This window comes from Pseudorasbora parva, chromosome 17, assembly GCF_024679245.1.
Source record: "Pseudorasbora parva isolate DD20220531a chromosome 17, ASM2467924v1, whole genome shotgun sequence".
In the NCBI taxonomy this organism is placed as follows: domain Eukaryota; kingdom Metazoa; phylum Chordata; class Actinopteri; order Cypriniformes; family Gobionidae; genus Pseudorasbora; species Pseudorasbora parva.
In genome coordinates this window covers 8,309,172-8,325,671 of record NC_090188.1, presented here as the reverse complement: position 1 = coordinate 8,325,671, position 16,500 = coordinate 8,309,172, and the positions used below count along the sequence as shown (strand labels likewise).

The 16,500-nt window shown below is 37.7% G+C and overlaps 1 protein-coding gene across 3 annotated transcripts in view; it reads left to right on the top strand.

Moving 5' to 3' along the window:
* Window positions 1–16,500, top strand: part of cdh23 (cadherin-related 23) — a 351,845-nt gene that overhangs the window by 158,089 nt on the left and 177,256 nt on the right. The window lies entirely within an intron of this gene.

Genomic DNA, 16,500 nt, shown 5'->3' with positions numbered 1-16,500 from the left:
AAGCTACTGTTTGACTAACGGAAAATTGTCATCATACCATTATTCTTAAGTATTACTTTTAAAATCACTTGAATGTTTAAACTGACAAGACCTAAAAACACTTGAAAATTATAAACTTTCTTGAGATAGCAGTATTGGCTGTTCCTTTAGATAGGTGAATATAGTTTTAGGGGGGCTGAGAAACAATTTCAAGGTTGTGTATGGAGCACACTGTCATATTTTCGTGTTGGATGACACATATATTTTCTTTTATTGAAGTGCAACTGTTTATACGATCTGCAACGCTCTCCTCATCTTTATCTATATAACACTCCTTTGTGTTGTTGCATAATGTTACCTTGAATTATAGTCTGCAATGGTCTTAAATATTTAGATTAGCATGAATGTGAATATAAAAGGAACCCAAAACCAATTTCTCATGTTAAAAAGTAATCACATGTAAAGCTGACTGTTCCAGAAAAACACACTATGCATGTCAAGGCATTTTTAACACTAAGGGTTCTAATACTTCAAAGGGTTCAGTGTAAATTTCTCTTCATGGCAGTATGTGATTGGATCACTGTTCAATTACAGCAAATCAGACATTTATACAAGGACTTTGATAGCGCTTGTAGTATGATTTGAATGTTGAGTATAGTATGGTTTTTCATGCTCCAGTCTGAAAGACAGTGGCCTATATGTGTCACATTAGTGCTTCTGTGGTGTAAGTCTCCTGTGGGATAATATATATATGTGTGTGTGACTGAAAGCCTTTGTCGGTTTAGTCCATACATGAGCTTAACACAGCAGGACAAACCTTCCCACAGTGCAACACACACACACACACACACACACACACACACACACACACACACACACACACACACACACACACACACACACACACACACACACACACACACACACACACACACACACTTACTATGTGTACTTGTGTGTGTATGGCCTCCCCCGTAGATCACTTTCATTGCTATCAGCATGAGGCAGACAGAGCAAAGGGAGGGACAGAATGGAGAGAGAGAGAGAGAGAGAGAGAGAGAGAGAGAGAGAGAGAGAGAGAGAGAGAGAGAGAGAGAGAGAGACACTGCATTTTAATAGTAAAGGTGGGCACTTTTTGCTGGTATATTTTTAGAGTTTGTCTATTTTTTGTCTCATTAATTCCTAAATTATTTCCTTTTTTTAATTAAAGTTTATATTTGACATGCTTCACAACAAATTTAAATTAATTTTAAAGAGATCATGACATGAGAAATTAAATTGGCCTTGATCTTTTGGCATACACGAGGTGGGGCCTCGATGGATCAGACTTGTTTGTTCAACACATCCCACAGATGCTCGATTGAAGTGAATTTTGTGGCAGGGTTATTATCCTGCTGAAAGAGGCCACAGCCATCAGGGAATACCGTTTCCATGAAAGGGTGTATATGGTCTGCAATAATGCTTAGGTAGGTGTTACGTGTCAAAGTACCATTTACATGAATTGCAGGACCTACGGTTTCCCAGCAGAACATTGCCCAAAGCATCACACTGCCTCCGCCGCCTTGCCCTCTTCTATAGTGCATCCTGGTGCCATGTGTTCCCCAGGTAAGCGACACACACACCCGGCCATTCCCATTATGTAAAAGAAAACTTGATTCATCAGACCAGGCCACTTTCTTCCATTGCTCTGTGGTCCAGTTCTGATGCTCACGTTCCCACAGCATGGGCATCCTAACTGCATATAACCCATATGCAGCAAACTACAATGCACTTTGTATTCTGACACCTCTCTATCAGTATATTGTTCAAGAAGTTACTTTAGCTCCAAAAAAATTCTTGAGCAATTTGAGCTACAGTAGCTTTTCTGTTTGATCGCACCACACGGGCCAGCCTTCACTCCCCACGTGCATCAATAAGTCTTGTCCACCAATGACCTGTTGCCCACTGGCGTTCAGTTGCTTAATTTGCCTAAACTGGACGTGAGCGTTGCATCAAAAGCAAATAAAACGTATTATAATCACTGATGCTGTCTACACTGGATACAATATACAGATTTATGTTCAGTTTAAACAGGACAAATGAAAGAGTCCTGGATCGCAACGGAGGATTATATGTTTGTTTGGAGCATTTTGTTTTTTAAAAGAGGCATTTTACATTTTGTTTTGAGCGTGGCATAGTTGTTGGTGCCAGACGGGCCAGTCTGAGAATTTCACAATCTGATCCGTTACTGTGTAGTGATTTTTACTTTTGTCCACCCAAGGACACTAAGTAAGAGAGTGATTGGTACTCACGTCACCGCTGACGTTGTGAATTTGGATCACACGTCACTTAAGGTGTGGTTATGAGTACATCAGATGACCACCTTCCCCCCTCTTAGTTTGGGACACTAGTCAAGGTCTTTTACCTTGGCTGTATGAGAACACTCCGCACAGGAGGCTGCCCAGTCATTTATAATGAATGTAAAGGTGGGAGAGTTGGTCAGCTGATTTATCTGAAAGATTGGTGAGATTTCTAACTTGTAGAGCCTTTTCTGCCTTATCAGCACAAGGAAGACACAATTGTAATAAAATAGATTTTATTAACAAAAGATAAACAGAACAATTAACACAACTACTAAATGAATACAATGAATGATAAAGGAATAAAGTGCGTAAAATGCATAAAATACATGTGAGTAAGTTAAGTGTGGCTATAGAAGAGTTACGTTATCTTATGGAAAGATAAACTGTTGTTTCTCTGAAACTAAGGTGAAGAACCTTATTATGTATCAAACAAATAAACGAAAGATTATTTGTTATGAACTAGCATCAGTTATATTACCTCTAATGTAAATTAGAAAATCATATACTGATAATATACAACAATGCCAAGGTCTCTAGAAAGAGGTTTGGTTAAGTGATATTTACGTTCCACGTGGTTGAGTAAGCAGTCCGATGGTGATGACTTCTTCCAATGGTTTTGCTGGGAGACAGTGCAGTGAGGAAAGGAGCTGGAATCTGTTTCAACAGCCTTGAACACGAAGATCTGTGGGATGCTGATCTCCTGGGGCACCAAAGGGTCCTAAAATCTGGAACACGCAGATGAGGCCCTGAAGTAGGTGCAGAAGGTCCTTAATCTGGAACAAGCAGATGAGGCCCTGAAGTAGGTGCAGAAGGTCCTTAATCTGGAACACGCAGACGAAGGAACCTTGAAGTGAAGGTTTGCTCTCCTGAGCTTAACCTTGTTGCAAATGTCTCTCTGTCTTCTGCCTCTTTGGACCAGACACTCAGAAGTTGGTCAATCTGCTCTGGTCTCATTAGCATGGAGACTCGGTACGTGCTGTAGTCGTCTGGCTGGACTAAAACTCTGAACGTATTGTTGGTTAATGTCTCTTTCCTCACCGGCTGGAGGCTCAGAACGTTGTCGTATCTGTCACTGCCTCACAAGCTGTAGATTCAGATCCTCGGATCTTGTGTTGTCTCTCTGGTTAAACCAGAGGCTCAGAACTTGGTTGCTCAGTCACAGTCTAATCCTCAGTGGACAGACTCAGAATTTGGTGAACTGTTTGTCTCTCGCATGGAGCCTCAGAACCTGATTGCTCTGTCGCAGTCTAATCCTCAACGGACAGACTCAGAACTTGGTGGACTGTTTGTCTCTCGCGTGGAGGAGACTCAGAACCTGATTGCTCTGTCACAGTCTAATCCTCGGCAGACAGACTCAGAACAAGGAGTGTCTATTGAAAGGGTACCTTTATCCTTTTCCGAATAGGAGGAGATTGCAATTTGGCGCTTCTCCATTCCAGTGTTGCTATTGGCTGCTGGCATCAGAGAGGGCACACAGTGTGGCCCACCCTTCTTTCCCCTGTGGAACTCATTTGCATACTGTACACAGTTAGAAGTCTTTAAAGTGTCTTTAAAGTTCATCAATGCATTTCTCACTTTCCAAACCACCATCAGAATACCCTTGGCAATATACTAAACAAATAGACACCAAACATGATGGAAAAAGATTGAACTGTCATGTGTTCATTCTAGGGATGTCAATTTTCACAAATTCCCATGATCGATCGTCGTTTAAATTAACGATCAATTAATCGATTAATCGTTAACCATAATACTGAAATATGCGTCTACAGCAGTGGCTTATAGCCGACAGCATGTGCAATGCTGCTCAAAACGCCATGTTCTTCACCAAATGAATGAGAATGTTTTTTTTTTTTATTTGTTTTTTTTTATTTAAACAAAGGGCTATGGGATTGTTAATTAGTCGATGTTATTTATAATTTAATTAAATTACTTATTTAATTACCAAATATAACCTGTAATACAACACGAACGCCGCTTCAGATCTGTTATTCAAAATGTGTGGACGCACTTCCAAGAACAACGTGCTGAAACGTCACCTAAACCCAATGAATTCAAAACGATTTATTAAAATATTGTTTTCATTAATGTTATGTAATGTGGCTGTCCCAATCATAGTTATTATTAGTCGTGCGTTGTTTGAACTGCGCGAGCTGAAGCGGATGCGCTGAATCAACACTGGTAAGTTACACTGAAGCTCTTTGTTAGCACATTATTTAACTCAACAAAAAGCTTCCTATATGAGATTAATCAGATTTATATAAAGTTACCAAAATATTACAAATTATATATCTTCACAAAATGATGCGAATGCACAAGTGAACTTGAATTGAGTTGCTAATATTCATATTCAGAATGGGAGACGCGCTGGAACAACGCTCTGAACACGGCACCTAAACCCAATGACTTTACAACCATTTATTAAAACAATGTTCTCATTCATGTTATGTAATATGACGATCCCAATCATAGTTATTATGCATTGCTGTGTAGGCGCTAAAGCCGAAGCACTGAATGAAAACCGATAGCCATCACTGACTGAAGCCATTTGCTAGTGCGTTTTATTTCGCTAAAAGAAACGCATCCTATATGATTGTTTACATATATAACGTTACAAAATAAATGTAATATTACAAATTACTTCAGCACAATCTGATGCGAATGCAGAAATGAACTTGAAGTTACATGCGCGAGTCAGAATGCGTGACTCATGTTGTGCATGCGCTCTTCCTGGATCAACGCAACGAAACACACGGCAAATAAACCCAAATAATTAACAATCACAATGTTTTGTTACAATAGTGTTCTCATTAATGTTGTGTAATATGACAGTCCCAATCATAGTCATTATTAGTGCTGTTGGAGCTGAAGCTGATCACCACCACGCTTTAACTACCGCTCACCTCTAACGTTAATTATTAATCAAATGCATCCTTATGAGATAAATCAGCTATAGGCCTGCACAAAATAAACACAATATTACAACTTACATTTGCACAAAACAAAAGGCTTCGAATGCACATGCAAACTTGCAGTCATGATGAAGGTGTGACTCCAGCTGTAAAATGGTCCCAAATAGAACTCGGGCACGCTCGCATCATTTTTCCTCCCGTTTTGCGGTTGAGTCGCATGCACGCGCATGACCCTGCTTAATCGATGATCGATAAGTCTTATCGATCAAATGTCTTATCGACAATTAATCGATCATCGATTAATCGTTGACATCACTAGTTCATTCATTTGTTCATTAACAGCTGAATTTGTGGAAGATGTTGCATTACAAATAGCTGTTACTGAGAATACTTATTTCTCTGAATAAGTATGAAATGGATGTGTGTAGTTTACATCAGTTCTAAGGTTTCCAAACATAGTTGTGAATGGATTTGGATGGATCAGTTTTGGTCTTTCTTTGTTTCACCCACTACTGCTGAGGTCCCGAGGAATGTTTATGGCCGTCACAAATCAGGACATTAGGGATCCGTCTCTAGATGGGTGAAGGGCAGAAACTGCATGTGGACCAATGAAAAGTCCTGTCCTTCTTGGGCTTGGTACTAGAGGTCTTCTTCTTGCCCTCAAAGAGGTATCTGGATGTTGTCCAAGCATCTTTATCTGATGGCGTTGGACATCTTGTTTGTGCTAGTCCAACAAGATCCAATCAAAATGTAGCAAACCTTTGTCCACTGTTACGGGCAAAGAGGGGCCCGGCCATAAACTGGGCCCTGGAATTCTGCTGTCTACTACAACTGGGATTTTCACACACAGCCATTTCTAGGGTTTACAAAGAATGGTGTGAAAAGGGAAAAACATCCAGTATGCGGCAGTCCTGTGGGCGAAAGTGCCTTGTTGATGCTAGAGGTCAGAGGAGAATGGGCCGACTGATTCAAGCTGATAGAAGAGCAACTTTGACTGAAATAACCACTCGTTACAACCCAGGTATGCAGCAAAGCATTTGTGAAGCCACAACACACACAACCTTGAGGCGGATGGGTTACAACAGCAGAACACCCTACCGGGTACCACTCATCTCCACTACAAATAGGAAAAAGAGGCTACAATTTGCCCAAGCTCACCAAAATTGGACAGTTGAAGACTGGAAAATGTTCCCTGGTCTGATGAGTCTCGATTTCTGTTGAGACATTCAGATGGTAGAATTTTGCGTAATTTGCGTAAACAGAATGAGAGCATGGATCCATCATGCCTTGTTACCACTTTGCAGGCTGGTGGTGGTGGTGTAATGGTGTGGGGGATGTTTTCTTGGCACACTTTAGGCCCCTTAGTGCCAATTGTGCATCGTTTAAATGCCACTGCCTACCTGAGCATTATTTCTGACCATGTCCATCCCTTTATGACCACCATGTACCCATCCTCTGATGGCTACTTCCAGCAGGATAATGCACCATGTCACAAAGCTTGCATCATTTCAAATTGGTTTCTTGAACATGACAATGAGTTCACTGAACTAAAATGGCCCCCACAGTCACCAGATCTCAACCCAGTAGAGCATCTTTGGGATGTGGTGGAACGGGAGCTTTGTGCCCTGGATGTGCATCCCACAAATCTCCATCAACTGGAAGATGCTATCCTATCAATATAGGCCAACATTTCTAAAGAATGCTTTCAGCACCTTGTTGAATCAATGCCACGTAGAATTAAGGCAGTTCTGAAGGAGAAAGGGGGTCAAACACAGTATTAGTATGGTGTTCCTAATAATCCTTTAGGTGAGTTTCAGATGTTGTTGAAAAAGTCATTAATGTTTTTTTCTGATTAAGTTATATTAAAGGACAAAGTGTGTAGTTTCTTTTTTCAAAAGATCTCCTGAACAATCAATCTAAGCAATCTATGTCACCCTTACAGATAGTCCCACCTCAAACTCATGCCATTTTTTGAGCAAGTGATGCTCAGGATTGGTTGTGATGCTCAAAAACAGTTCTATTTTTTTGATAGTGCCAATTTGAGGAAATTCAGCCTATGAATTATTTATGTTAAATTGGGGGAACAAGTACTAAAACATCCCAAAAATTACATGCTACTCCTTTAATTGTCATATTTATTGTATTTTATGTGTTAGTGCAGTTTGTTACTGCCACCCTAATTGAGATTAATGTCCACGCCACAGGCTCATATAGTTTTCACTGCACATTGTAAATGCAACTGTGACAAAATTTGATTAGGCTTCTATTATGTCACTCACATTACAATCCTGAAGTATCTTGTAAACACACTGAGGCACAAACACATGAATAACACATAAATAAATTAAAGCCTTCTATATTATAGAATACAATGAACTATTAAGCAACTTGCTGTTTTTATTTAATAGCAGACATGAGATATATAATAGATTCATTAAGTTATGTATTCAGGATTTACCTTTTCAAATAAATAAATCTAATAAATGTAAAAGGATTTATCTTTATTTGATAGGCAGTTTAAAGAGAGGAGAGAGGGAGACAGAACCAAGAAGGACCATAGGTGGGAACTCAGGCTTTTTAAAAATGATTTTATATATTTATGTAAATATTAAATATTAATGTAATTTTTCAATATAAGGACATTTTATTATGCATACATTTATTTCATAAAATGTTATTTAAGTGTTGACTGATATAGATCTGGTTGGGATTTGGGATAAAGCCAATATCTATAAAGCAGGATAACAGATGGAAAATAACAATGCTTGTATACCATTTGCACATAATATTTACTCAAAATTTTGTCTTCCAAGTGTATGGATGGTTATCACAAAATGGCAATAATCACAAAATAGCCTCTTCAAGTTCCTGTTGAGCAGGGAGGCTTGAAGACATTTTTGAGAATCAACAGTGCAGCCCAAATCACATCCAAAATTACATATTTTTCAGTTTTTAGAGGAGAGATGGGAAGTGGACAGACGCATATTCTGGAGAAATCTGATAGCTTTGACATTAAATTGTGGAGCATTAATGCAAAGATTTCATATGGAAAGAGGATTGTGTCAATTTCCTCTGAACGGTTCAAGTCTAATGGTCTAATCAATAGGACAGGGATCCGTGATGTAGGTTAAACATTCCCGCTGGCTACCAGAGCACCGCTATTTCCTCAACCTGATTCCATACTCCATAATCATAAGAGCTATTGCACGGGCCCTGACCCTAGATCAGTGGAATATCCCTAGTTATCATTCATAATGGTAATTGCTCTATTAGAATTCATACTGCATGCTCTCTCAAAGCCGTTGTGTGTGAATCTAAAGGGGACAATCAAAGAAGCAGGGAAAAGGGGTAGAGAGCTCTCCAGGAGTCTCGGGTCGAGTTCAGATCATATGAAATCGTTTGTTGAACGCAGTTTCTTTTCTGTGTTTACATTAGGGTGAGAGATAGATAGATAGATAGATAGATAGATAGATAGATAGATAGATAGATAGATAGATAGATAGATAGATAGATAGATAGATAGATAGATAGATAGATAGATAGATAGATAGATCTTCTGATTTGATGTTAATTGTTTTAGTGTACATTACAGAAACAGACTTCTAGAACAACCTTTGCACACACAGAATCGCATTAGTGCAGATGCACTGATAAATTCATCAGCATGTAATGAATTAACATCCCAGGAAGCGATAACGGCATGTCACATCAAAACTGAAGAGTGTGTGGTGCGGAGAGAGGCAGGCTGATGTGTGGATTTTATGTGTGTGTGTGTGTGGCTAGGCTTCTCTCTGAGCATTAATGTTGGGTTTTCACACCTATATGTGCATGTGTATGTGTGTAGATGTCATTGTGGTGTCCTTTGGGGCTGTGTGTGCGTTTCTGTGCAGATTCGTCCCATTAGTTGAGTAATTAAGATAAATGAGTTTTTAATTGCAGGGTGATGTGTGTTAATGATCTAGAGACTAGAGATCACGCTCTCTTGTTGTCTCTCTCTCTCTCGTTCTCTCATTTTCCCCAGAGGTGTGATGACAGTGCTGTTGATGTTATTATTTACTGCCAAATTACTCTGCTGTTCCTCAGGCCTGAAACTTCCTCTCTAATCTTGCAGCATGACCTGGATTTTCATTATATGATCATGCATTTGTCCTTTGAAGTCAAAACACTACTTGAATGTGAAAATAAAGAGAAGGTAACCCGGTCAAGCACCATGTTTATATCTCTTCATCTAGCAGATGGTATTATTCAAAAGTCACCATGGTAAAATTACTGCCTTGAGTTGCTTGTGCTTTTATAAAAACACTACCAACAGCAATATGATAAATGTTGAACAATGTTTTCTGAAGAGCATGTAAGTGGTTCTTGATTGTTGCTGTGCAGTTGCCTAGATAAATTGCGTTGACTTGTTTCCATTTGAAACGGGACAGGATGAATCATATGGCATAGAAAGTCATGTGGGTTTGGATAAACTTAAAGATCTGGAAATTGACGTCATTTTCATGCCTGAATTTTTTCTTTAAAAAATTGTGAGTTATTGCTTGAGTATTGCAATGCTGTTGCCAGGTTATTCAGAGTGGTTTTAAGAACATAGGCGTTTGCTAGGTTGTTGTGGATGGTTGTCAGTCAGGTGTTGCTATTCAGTTGCTTGGTTGTTTTGAGTGGTTTTAAGAACTTTTAAGTTTTAAGAACTAAGTTACTAGGTGGTAAGGTGTTGTTTAGTGATGCACAATTTATTTATTTTTTTTAAATTTATTTTTACAAGCAAATTGGCCGATTTTGGTTGCTGTTTTTTTTAATACTTTTTTTTAATTTATTTGTTGTTTATTTCAAACTGATTAATTTTATAACAGGCTGGCCAAACTGGTATTAAACACCAAATATCTGTAGCCATTTCAAATCCAACCACTGCATTTTATGCACAGTCCAAACAAAGATGCTACACACATGTAGTATTAGCAGTAGTTTATTTGAATTCGATTGTCATTTCCAAGATTTTACACAAAATTCTAACTTTAAAATTATGCTACATAACATACCTGCGCAAAACAAAATCAGACAGGTTGAATGAAAATGCAAATTCACTTTCTGACAGTAGGTGGCGCTTATGAAACTGCAGTGGTTTCTTTGGGTGGATTTTTGTCATTAATTACTCACCCACACATTATTCCAAACCCGTAAGACTTTTGTTCATCTTCGGAGCACAAATTAGGATCTTTTTGATGAAATCTGAGTGCTTTTTGTTCCTCCATTCACAACTACACAACTACCACTTTGACATTTCAAAAAAGTTCATAAAGTGATTATAAAACTAATCCTTATGATTTGAGCAGTTTAGTTCAAATTTTCTGAAGATACTCGATCACTTAATATGATGAACAGATTTAATTCACACTTTTTATTCAATAAACATTGATCAGCGAACATAAACATCAGCTCAACCGAACCTGCTTGATGCGTAACCTAACCAATCTAAGACCATTGCGTTCTTCGGAGGGATGGGCTTCATGGAAGCAGGAAGCAAACGAGCCGTTCAAAGGACAGTGGAGACAGCGGTGTTGAATAAAGGTCAAATAGGAGAAAAATACGGCATTTTTATATAAAAGAATTAAGACATTTTATACTGCGCCCCATAAACACAACCAAGCCTAGAAAAAAATCACACAACCACCCCTTTAAGCTCAAAAATGCTGCATAACACAAGAATGAACCCTATTGGTTCTTGCTGAATCTCAAACGTGCCTCTATTTACCACAACTGATGTGTGAGTTTATGAATGTTTTGTATGTGAATAAAAGACTAAATGCAGTCTGTTCATCATATAAAGCGACCAAGTCTCTTCAGAAAATGTGGACTAAACTGCTCAATTCATAAGGATTAGTTTTATTAGCTGTAAATGAAGGAACAAAGCTCTCAGATTTCATCAAAAAGATTTGACTAATTTGTGTTCTGAAGATGAATTAAAATGTTAGAGGTTTATGTTGACATAAGCGTGAGTAATTAATGACAGAATTGTCATTTTGGGTGAACTAATTTAACATGCATGTCATAAATCAGATCAGATCAGCCAGAACTATACGTTTGTATAAATCAGAGGAATTGATGCTGAAGTTTGAAATGTGTGTGTTTAAACTGCAGCACAACTCCAGGACAAGTTAGTACAACTGTGACTACTGAAGCGAGAGGGAAGGTGTGTGTGTGTGTGTATGAGACAGACAGACTTGTGAAGGTCTTCAACGTGCTCTCAAGCCTGTAGAATCCATTATAAAGTGTCCTGGGAGAACAGTGTCCTGAGTTTTAGCCCAGCAGGGTTCATGAACCACAGTGCTCACAGATATGGCTAAAGCCCCTGCAGCTATGGTGGCTTTAAAGGGCCAAAGTTAAAGCCTCATTAAATCACTCTGGTCTTTCAGAAGCAGATGTGAGCTGCTTTGGATTCAGAGCTCCCAAAAGGAACAGATCTACATAGCCCGATATTCCTGTGACACTGAAGCTAAATGTTACCATGGAAACTTCATGGAAACTTGAGCAGCTTTATGGAGACCAGTTTGTTCTTATTGATTTACACTTTTCTCATGCAGGGAACTGGAATCTCACCAACACTGAGATTCCACCTGGAGAGATTCTGTTGATGTTAATGTTGTGTGCACATGACGGTTTAGTTGCATCTCATAAACCACACACGCATTTGAAATGTCCTTATAAACCACATTTATAGTGTAATACCAGTGTAATATCCATGTATTTAAATTTGTGTCCTCATAAACCACATAAATAGGCTCACACAAACACACACACACACACACACACACACACACACACACACACACACACACACACACACACACACACTGTGAGCTTTCTGCAGTACACTTATTCACTGTCTGTGTGGAGTACTTAAAAAGCCGTTACCTGTTAACGCACAAGTCTGCTCACAACAGTGTGACCTGTGAAATCCACCTGCAAAGACGTGATATGTGATGAAGACATAAAGAGCAGCTTACTTTCCTTTATTTTGCCATCTAAGTCCGATCTCTAATAGGATCTCATCATGTCAGTTTCCTGTGGCACACTCATATCAACAGCTTATTGTCATCTACTGAATTTGAAGTACTTACACAATTTTTACAACAGAATCGAGATCCACAAGCATTATTTCAGTGCTTACGAAGCTGCACTTTCTTAGTATAACTAATATAATTCTGCAATGTGTAACACTTTATCTTGATGCTCCACTTTAGACATTCTACTAATTATAAGTAACTTTGCAACTACATGTCAACTAGCAGTCATTAGAGTATTAGTAGACTGTCTGCTTAATATCTACTAAAGCTTTCTTTTGATGCTCCCCAACAGAAAATTCTGCAAGTATAGTCATAGCCTTTTTAGTTAGATATCAGGGAAATAGACCATCTACGATAGCCTAACATATTGTAAGTCAAACAGCAACAGTCACTAAAATAACTACTCAATTGTAGGCTGAGGCTCATTTAAAAATTATGGTAGTAGACTAGCACTACATCTACTAGAGCAAGGTTAGGCATTTCATGTATTGCTATCTCCTGAATTAATTAATCAGTCCCTCAATAATCATATTAACTATGTCTGAATCCCAAGCAATTTACTAGCGTTGCCATAGGAACGCCTCGGCTTTTGCCACCCGGAAGAACGTTTATTACTGTTGTGACGTCATGGTGAATTGTCGTATCTCCATCGATATCTACGTTTATATTATAGGCTATATAGAGATAACTGTTTGACAGTCTTAAACATGTACAACTAAATAATTCCAAATGAACTTCAATGTTTTGACAGAAAAATACAGCAAAGAATATGGTTTACATGTAGTGTGTCGATTCTGTGTGGTTCACATTTATTAGCCAATGGCTAATGTTAGATATTATTTAGTCACCCAGAGTGAATATTTACTCGCATATTGGAGTGATTTAGTCACATTGTAGAGGGTTGGATCTACCGATATAAAAATTCTAGGTATTATCCACTGACCAGAATCTATTCTAAACCATGTAATGCTTTGTAAATAATAATAAGCTGTATTTTAAAATGTGTGCAATGTTTAATAGGGAACCAATGCATATTTGGACCAGCTGGAGTTTGTTTATTAAGCGTGCAGTGCAACCACCCAGTAGAGCGTTACAATAATCTAGCCTTAACTGTTCATCATTTTAAATTGAGAGCATATGTTATACTTTAGATATATTTTAAGATGTAAGAACGTGGTTTAACAGATGCTAGAAATGTGGTTTTCAAATGAAAGGCTGGTCTACACCGGACATGACCGCTGACGCGTCACATCACACCCTTCCGCAACATCTTTAAGCTACTCTGTCTACTCTGGACGCGACAAAGTGACCATTGCAAATGAATTTGTCTTTACTGTGAGAAGTATTGCGAGTGCTTGTAGTATGTCACATATAGAATTAAGCATCAGTTTACTGTTTGGGATTTGTTGTGTCATCTCGCATCACAACATGACATCTATTGTCTTTTGTCGCATCGCGTTGCTCGTGTACGGTGTAGACACAGTGTAAGAATGATTAAATATAAGACTGAAGTTGACTTGCACTGATAGAATGTTCGGCATTCTGACAGAGATGATGTCACTGTGACATGCATACCGAATTCTGATTGGTATTCTATTTGCATATTTTTTTTTGATTGGTCATGCAAATTTAGTTTACTTTGAAATCACAAATATTTGTGGAAAACATATTCCCAACCATTTCTATTACAAATACAAAAACATCACCTAGTCCTTATATCCTCACATTTAAGTGCACACGCAACCGAAACGAAAAGTTCGATAAGCTCAATCATCTGTGGATCTTGTTTAAAGAATGCGCTTGACACTTTGAGCAGAGAGATCAAAGTTTCCAATCTATCTCTCTGGGTTTGATTATTCCCCTTGAGGCCTGAGCTCTCCGATCAATAGTCAACCCTGTGACCTGGGTTACAATAAGCTCTAGTTGATAATGAAATATCTGTGTGTATATGTGTGTGCGAAGGGTCTTTAATTTCAGATAAGGCTGGTGGGTTGTATATTGAATGAGTGTGTGTGTGATGGCTGACAGACTGTCATATGGGTCACTCCTCCAGCCTGAAGTACAGACACCGAACACCTTTTATTCTTTATTCATTTACTTTCACGGTGTCCTGACAGCTGGACCCTTTGCCCTTTAGATTCTGTCCTTATTCAGGAACACTTCCTTGAAACCAAATGATTTTCATAGCATTGGGCTCAATTGATGGTTCGGGAACATCTGCATTCTTTCTGTGATGTGGACTGAATGCTGTAAAATATGCATAAAATATGCAATATACACATCAGAGTCACCTTAAACTTTGCGGTTATCCTGATCAGCATGCATCTTATTTTCTGTCCGGTGGGCACAAGAATGAACGATCACCTTTCAAGCAGGTCTGTGTAAATGCGTCTTGTGGTGTATATTTGCTGCCGTGCAAAGATGTCTTTTGATTCACAGATGAAACGCGTCACAAGCACACTAAATCCAATTGATATGGGATTAGGAAAGATAATAAGAACAGAAAGGCTGTTAAATGCAATAACTGTGGAAACATTAATGTGAATCACATTTCCACTGTATTATATGGTTTATTTCCGATTTGTTGTTTCTGTTCTGCTGAATTCTGAAATAATCTCATCATTTCACTATAAGTTGGTTGTGGATCTTGTATGCAGTTTCCAAATATCTTCTATTCGTTCATCCTCAAAATTACTGAAACGATTGTTAATGGAATCATTAAGAACCAGAATTGTTAAGTGGAATCAGAATCTTTAAATTCCCATCCACTACTCTCTCTGACTGTAAAAAGCTTCTTTGACAATGGACATGGCATTAAATACTGTCAGAACATTGATAATCTCCACATGGTTCAGGTAGATGAAAGCAATACAATAGGTTAGAGTTAAAAAAAGGACTAAAATAGACACTATAAATGGATAGTGAGATATCAGGATTTTGAATTGTTTGTATGTTTCTGCTCATGAATTTTTCTATAAAGATTTGCATTAGTGCTTAATTTGAGATTTTTGGTTAAGTAGGCCTTGGTTGTCACTCTTGGGTTAGCGTTTGATTTGACTGTCAGACTCTGATCTGGCTGAAGAAATCCGAGAGTGTTTGTCACTAATCTGGATTCTGCATTTGTCATGTGAGTATATTGATTGAATTCTGTCATATAATCCATAAAACAGCGTTTTATGTCAGATGGAATCAAATGGTTTCCTCCATCTATAAAGTGGGGAAAGATTTCTATTGTTTAGTTTGTTGTAAATGTTTGTCGATAAAGGTGTGTATGGTACATGAATGGTTGATGGTGGAGTGTTTGAGTGAAAAGCTGACATGACCTTCGCTCAGGACAGGACTTTATTAATTGCGGAAGGTTATGATTTGGTAATCATTTGATTTTGAAAAATATATTACCCGCGCTATTCTTCGAACATATGACATTAGTTTGTAATCCTTTTTGTGCTGTTTTATATTCATCTAGTAAGTTCTCAACTCCTCGACTCCATTTTAAAGCTTACATCTACTAGTTTTGGATTATTGTAAATATAATACATATTTATTATTATTATTATTATTAAATAATGTGTAAATTACAATTTCTACTTCATTTTATTTTATAGACTGATCACTGCTAAACATTATAGTTTTATTGGATTTATAATATATATATATATATTTTTACTTAATTATTTAATTTAATTTTTAGTAGTATTAATAGTAGTAATTTAATAGTATTGAATGATGTGATTTTTCTCAGCTTTTTGCTCAATGTTTGAATTTTTTTATGAAACTTATCCATATTGAAGTGTTGATTAAAAAAATCTATTTTATTAAAGCAGGGTCTGTTCTTTCTTTTGATATATGTTTATTTAATATAAGAAAATGTGTCTGGCAAAAAAAAAGAAAAGAGGCTGGCGTTGAAAGAGTTAGTCGTAAATTAAATGAGCAATTAAATATTGGCCAAATTACAAGATACCAATTTTGTGCCTAAAGCCATTCTAGATACCGCAGAAACCTTATTGTTCATTTTTACCATTGTGGTGAGGTGCCATGCGTGATTTTACTTGTGTTTATGATGGCCTAAATGTATGATATTAAAGACCAATGGTTAATTTTACGGTTAAAATTTTCCCTTTAAAAATTAGGGTCTTAATTTTTAATAAAAAAAATAAAATAAATGTGTGTGTGTGTGTGTGCAGATTTTACATGGCTGTATTCTGA